This window comes from Leptonychotes weddellii, chromosome 10 (genome assembly GCF_054177405.1).
Source record: "Leptonychotes weddellii isolate Sample4059 chromosome 10, ASM5417740v2, whole genome shotgun sequence".
NCBI lineage: Eukaryota > Metazoa > Chordata > Mammalia > Carnivora > Phocidae > Leptonychotes > Leptonychotes weddellii.
Window position 1 is genome coordinate 68,895,186 of NC_138378.1, and position 6,716 is coordinate 68,901,901.

Genomic DNA, 6,716 nt, shown 5'->3' on the forward strand with positions numbered 1-6,716 from the left:
AAAGAGAAAATCGAAGAACAGATAACAAACAGGAACAAATTTTGGATGATAGAAAAGGGAGGAAGAGGGGAGCCTGGGTGGCTCAGTCGTTGAGCTTCTGCCTTCGGCTCGGGTCATGATCCCAGGGTCCTGGGATCGAGCCCCACATCGGGCTCCCTGCTCCGCAGGAAGCCTGCTTCTCCCTCTCCCACTCTCCCTGCTTGTGTTCCCTCTCTCGCTGTGTCTCTGTCAAATAAATAAATAAAATCTTAAAAAAAAAAAAAGAAAGAAAGAAAGAAAGAAAAGGGAGGAATAATAAGTGACTCAGAGCAAACGAAATAAACTTGGAAGGGGCTACGGAAGGATTTATCAACAAAACTGTCCACCCTACAGAACACTGAAAAGGCTCGGGAATAAAGAGCATCAGATACATCTAAATGCATAGAGGAAGCATAGGCAGAAAATAGGACTAAATGAAAGGTACAGTTAAAACCTGCAGATTCCAAACCCAGACAGCCATGATACTATTCCTACTTGACCCAGGGAAACAAGAAGTTTTTCTGTACATAAAATGAACAAGATAAACCCAGGAACACCAGATGCTAAAGAAGTCAGGGATAATACAAGAAACAGAAAAGAAAATTAAGAAATGACTGAATGATGAACCTCCCCAACTAACCTTCCTTGCCCATCAACCAGACTAAGATAACTCAAGGCCAATGACTTCAAGATATTTCTCTTAGAGAATATTAATACCTAAGAGAAAAGCCCATTTACCCCTGGTAATGAAGCTTGCTCACCACTTTACCATCCTACAGTGTAGACCAACATCTGAGATACCCCACCCACACAGAACTTTCAATCCATCTTTCAGTGCCCATCTCTTTTTTTTTTTTTTTAAAGATTTTATTTATTTGACAGAGAGAGACACAGCGAGAGAGGGAACACAAGCAGGGGGAGTGGGAGAGGGAGAAGCAGGCCTCCCGCGGAGCAGGGAGCCCGATGCGGGGCTCGATCCCAGGATCCTGGGATCATGACCTGAGCCGAAGGCAGACGCTTAACGACTGAGCCACCCAGGCGCCCCCAGTGCCCATCTCTTAACCATGAAAATCCTTAACCAGTAAGACTTGAAAGAAAAGCTGCATCGTCAAAGGCAGATCAAAACGAATGGTAAAAAGAAATTCAGAGAAAGTAGATAAAATGCAGGAAGAAAAGGTTTTAATCAATTTATATTCTCAGAGACAAAAAAGATACTGGACTACTGAAACAAGAATAGAATACCATTAAAAAAATGCATTCAAACTACAAAATACAGCCCTTCAATGTGTACAAATATACATTACACAGCTTTTGCATATATTATCAGTCACAAGTTAATAGCAGTTTGATAGTCGGAAGAACATACAACTCTTGATCTCAGGGTGGGGAGGTTCGAGCTCCACATGGAGTGTAGAGATTACCTGAATAAATAAAAATAAATAATAAAAAATAAAAGTATACCAATTTGTAAAATTCAACAGAAGATCTACAAGGTAAAGGTGAAAAATGTCCTAGAAAGTAGAACAGATAAAAAAAGACAATGGGGAGAAAAAGAAAAGTATACCATCAATCAAGGAGATATAGTATTTGACAAATAGTACTTCTAAGAAGACAGAGCAGAAAATATCGAAGTGAGGAAATGATGAAATAAAAAATTTCAGAACTGAAAAGCCCACCAAAACATCTATCATGAAATTACTGAAGTTGGGGGATGGAATATACATTCTAAAAGCTTTCACAGAGAGTGGAAAGACTGCCAAGGAAAAGCTCAGGAATAAAAATAGTTAATACTTCTCCAATGCAATATTGGGGAGCGGCTGGCTGGCTCACTCAGTCTGCACAGCATGCAACTCCTGATCTCAGGGTTATAAGTTCAAGCCCCACGGTGGGCATAGAGCTTACTTAAAAAATAATAATAATGATAAAAATAAGGGGCGCCTGGGTGGTACAGCAGGTTAAGCATCCAACTCTTGATTTTAGCTCAGGACATGATCTCAGAGTCGAAAGATCAAGCCCTCAGGACATGATCTCAGAGTCGAAAGATCGAGCCCCACAACAGCCCTATGCTCAGCAGGGAGTCTGCTTCAGATTCTCTCTCCCTCTCCCTGAGGGAGCTCATGCACTCTCTCTCTAAAATAAAAAATAGGGACGCCTGGGTGGCTCAGTCGGTTAAGCATCTGCCTTCGGCTCAGGTCGTGATCCCAGGGTCCTGGGATCGAGTCCCGCATCGGGCTCCCTGCTCCGCGGGGAACCTGCTTCTCCCTCTGCCTCTGTCTCTCTCTCTCATGAATAAATAAATAAAATCTTTAAAAAAATAAAATAAATAAAATAAATAAATCTTAAAATAATAAATAGATAAATATTTAAAAATTTCAAAGCAATATTGGAAGGTAGAACACAATGGAGCAATACTTTTTAAATTTCTGAAAGAAAATCATTCTCTACCTAGAATTCTGTATCCAAAAGTGTTCAATAAGATTAAGGGTAGAATAGAAACTTTTAGGCCTGAAAGGTCTTAAAAAAACCATTTGTCTCCCATGCTCCCTTTCTCAGAAAAGATGTCATTCTGACAAAACAAAAATAGTAAACAAATAAAGATGTCAACACGGAATCCAGGAACCTAGAGATCCAAAACAACAGAAAAGCAAAAGAAATTTCAAGGGTGATCTGAAGAGAAGATAGCTATTTAGTAAACCTAATGAGAAACCAACAAGTGGAATAGGAAGATAAAGGCCAAAGGAGATTCAGGAGAGGGGAAAGGGAAGAAAATAACAGATCACATAATGATGCATAAAAATGTAAAAACTAGTACTAAGAAGGGTTGAAGAGTTTGGAAAGAATTGGTGATTCACAACCTGAAAATTATTTAATAACAAGCCAGTAAACTCTAGGAAACAAAAAGATAGCAAAAGATAAACAAGAATTTATTTCTTGTAAAATATAAAATGAGCCATAGAAACTCTTCTGGCTCACTGCTGACCAGAATTGTTATTTTTAGAATTACCCTGAAAGAATAGGGAAGTTTCACAAATGTAATCTTTATATATCAGAAAAGAAAGTTCATAGAGTTTACTTAAAATTGATGCATGAAGTAACAGCAGTATAATAACACTATTTCAGAATACAGAGGTTACTATCAAAGCCAACATATGAAAGAGTTGAAAGCAAAAAGGGAGTTGAGATAGGGGACAATGAACTTTATTACAGGCCTTTTTCTGTTTACTTTTTAAACTCTGTACATATTACATCTATTTATACACTAATCTCAGACATACCCTTCCACTATCTATGCTTATCCTATTTTTTCCTTAGTCCTACCCCTATTATTACCAGCCTGATAAGACTTTCTTACCCAAGAAGAGTTACATGCTGCTTGAGTGGAGAATGCTTACATTTAAGAATATGCTAGTAGGTTTAGAGAGAACATACCTCATCATAATAAAGGCCTTAATATGAAAACCCACAGCTAACATCATACTCAATGGTGAAAAACTGAGACTTTCCCCCTAAAGTCAGGATCAAGATAAGGACGTCCACTCTCACCACTTTCATTCAACATAGTAGAAGTCCTAGCCACAAAAGTCAGACAAGAAAAGGGGGGGGGGGGAAGTATCGAAATTGGTAAGGAGGAAATAAAATTTTCACTATTTGCAGATGACATACTATATATACAGTACCCTAAAGACTCCATGAAAAACACTTGAACTGAAGAATGAATTCAGTAAAATCATAAGACACAAAATCAATGTACAGAAATCCACTGCATTTCTTTACAATAATGAAGTAGCAGAAAGAGAAATTAAGAACAATCTCATTTACAATTGCACCAAAAAATAATAAAATACCTAGGAATACACTTAACCCAGAAAGTGAAAGACTTAATAGTCTGAAAACTATAAAACGCTGATGAAAGAAATTCAAGACAACACAAAGAAATGTAAAGACATTCCATGCTCATGGGTTCAAAGAACAAATGTTGTTAAAATGTCCATACTACCCCCGAAGCAATCTACAGATTTAATGCAATCCCTATCCAAATGCCAACACCATTTTTCATAGAACTAGAACAATCCTAAAATTTGTATGGAACCCCAGAAGATCCTGACTAGACAAAGCAATCTTTTTTTTTTTTTTTAATTTAAAGATTTTTATTTATTTATCTGACAGAGAGAGAGACAGCGAGAGAGGGAACACAAGCAGGGGGAGTGGGAGAGAGAGAAGCAGGCTTCCCGCAGAGCAGGGAGCCCGATGTGGGGCTCGATCCCAGAATCCTGGGATCATGACCTGAGCCGAAGGCAGACGCTTAACGACTGAGCCACCCAGGCGCCCCTAGACAAAGCAATCTTGAAAAAGAAAAACATATCTAGAGGTATCACAATTCTAGACTTCAAATTGTTTTACAAAGCAGTAGTAATCAAAACAGTAAAGTACTAGCACAAAAACAAACACATAAGTCAATGGAATAGAACAGAAAGCCCAGAAATAAACCCATGATTACATGGCCAATTAATCTTCCACAAAGAAGGAATGAAGAAGGAAAAAGTCTTTTCAACAAATGGCGTTGGAAAACTGGAAAGCAGCATGCAAAAGAATGATACTGGACCACTTTCTTACACCATACACAAAATAAACTCAAAACAGATTAAAGACCTAAATGTGAGACCTGAAACTATAAAAATCCTAGGAATACAATTAACCAAGGAGATGAAAGACCTATACTCTGAAAACTACAAAACGCTGATGAAAGAAATTCAAGACAATGCAAAGAAACAGAAAAGACATTCCACGCTCATGGGTTTAAAGAACAAATATTGTTAAAATGTCCATACTACCCAGAGCAATCTACAGATTTAATGCAATCCCGATGCAACTTTTTTTTTAAAAGATTTATTTATTTATTTATTTATTAGAGAGAGAGAGAGAGAGCGAGCATGAGAGGGGGGAAGGGCAGAGGGAGAAGCAGACTCCCCGCCGAGCAAGGAGCACGATGTGGGACTCGATCCCGGGACTCCAGGATTATGACCTGAGCCAAAGGCAGTCGCTTAACCAACTGAGCCACCCAGGCGCCCCGATGCAAATACCAACAGCATTTTTCACAGAACTAGAACAAACAATCCATCCTAAAATTTGTATGGAACCACAGAAGACCTCGAATAGCCAAAGCAATCTTGAAAACTGGACAGCTGCATGCAAAACAATGAAACTGGACTACTTTCCTACACCATACACAAAAATAAACTCAAAGTGGATTAAAGACCTAAATATAAGACCTGAAACCATAAAAATCCTAGAAGAGAGCACAGGCAGTAATTTCTCTGACATCAGCCATAGCAACATTTTTCTAGATGTATCTTCTGAGGCAAAGGAAACCAAAGCATAAATAAACTATTGGGACTACATCAAAATAAAAAGTCTCTGCACAGCAAGGGAAACCACCAACAAAACTAAAAAAGGCAACCTACCAAATGGGAGAAGATGCTTTCAAATGACATATCTGATAAAGGGTTAGGATCCAAAATATATAAAGAACTTATACAATTCAACACACATACACAAAAAAATAATCCAATTAGGGGCTCCTGGGTGGCTCGGTCGGTTAAGGGTCATGATCCCAGTGTCCTGGGATCAAGCCCCACATCGGGCTCCCTGCTCGGCGGGGAATCTGCTTCTCCCTCTCCCTCTGCCTCTCCCCCGGCTCATGCCCTCTCTCTCTCTCTCTCTCTGTATCTCTGTGTCTCAAATGAATACATAAAAAATCTTAAAAAAAAAATCCAATTAAAAATGTGCAGAAGATATGAACAGACATTTCTCCATAGAAGGACATACAGATGGCCAACACATGAAAAGATGCTCAACATCACTCATCATCAAGGAAATGCAAATCAAAACCACAATGAGCTATCACTTCACACCTATCAGAATGGCCAAAATCAAAAACACAAGAAACAACAATTGTTGGTGAGAATGTGGAAAAAAAAGAAACCCTCTTGCACTGTTGGTGGGAACAGAAATTGGCGAAGCCACTGTGGAAAACCATTACGGAGGTTCCTGAACAAATTAAAAATAGAACTACCCTATGATACAGTAATCGCATTACTGGGTATTTATCCTAAGAATACAAAAATACGAATTTGAAAGGATATACGCACCCCTATGTTTATTGAAGCATTATTTACAACAGCCAAGCTATGGAATCAGCCCAAATGTACACTGATACATGAATGGATAAAGAAGATGTACCATATTTTTATATATACAGACACAAAAGGATATTACTCAGCCATAAGAAAAAGGATCAAGATGGAGCTAGAAGGTACTACGCTAAGGGAAATATGTCAGTCAGAAAAAGACAAATATGGGACGCCTGGGTGGCTCAGTCAGTTAAGTGTCTGCTTTCGGCTCAGGTCATGATCCCAGGGTCCTGGGATCGAGTCCCGCATCGGGCTCCTTGCTCGGTGGGGAGCCTGCTTCTCCCTCTACCTGCTCTGCCTGCCACTCCCCCTGCTTGTGCTCTCTCTGACAAATAAATAAAATCTTTAAAAAAAAATTTAAAGAAAAAGACAAGTACAGTATGATTTCACTCATATGTAGAATGTAAGAAACAAAACAGATGAACATAGCGGAAGAGAAGGAAAAATAAAGTAAGATGAAAGTAGAGAGGGAGGCAAACCATAAGAGATGCGCAACTCTAAGAAACA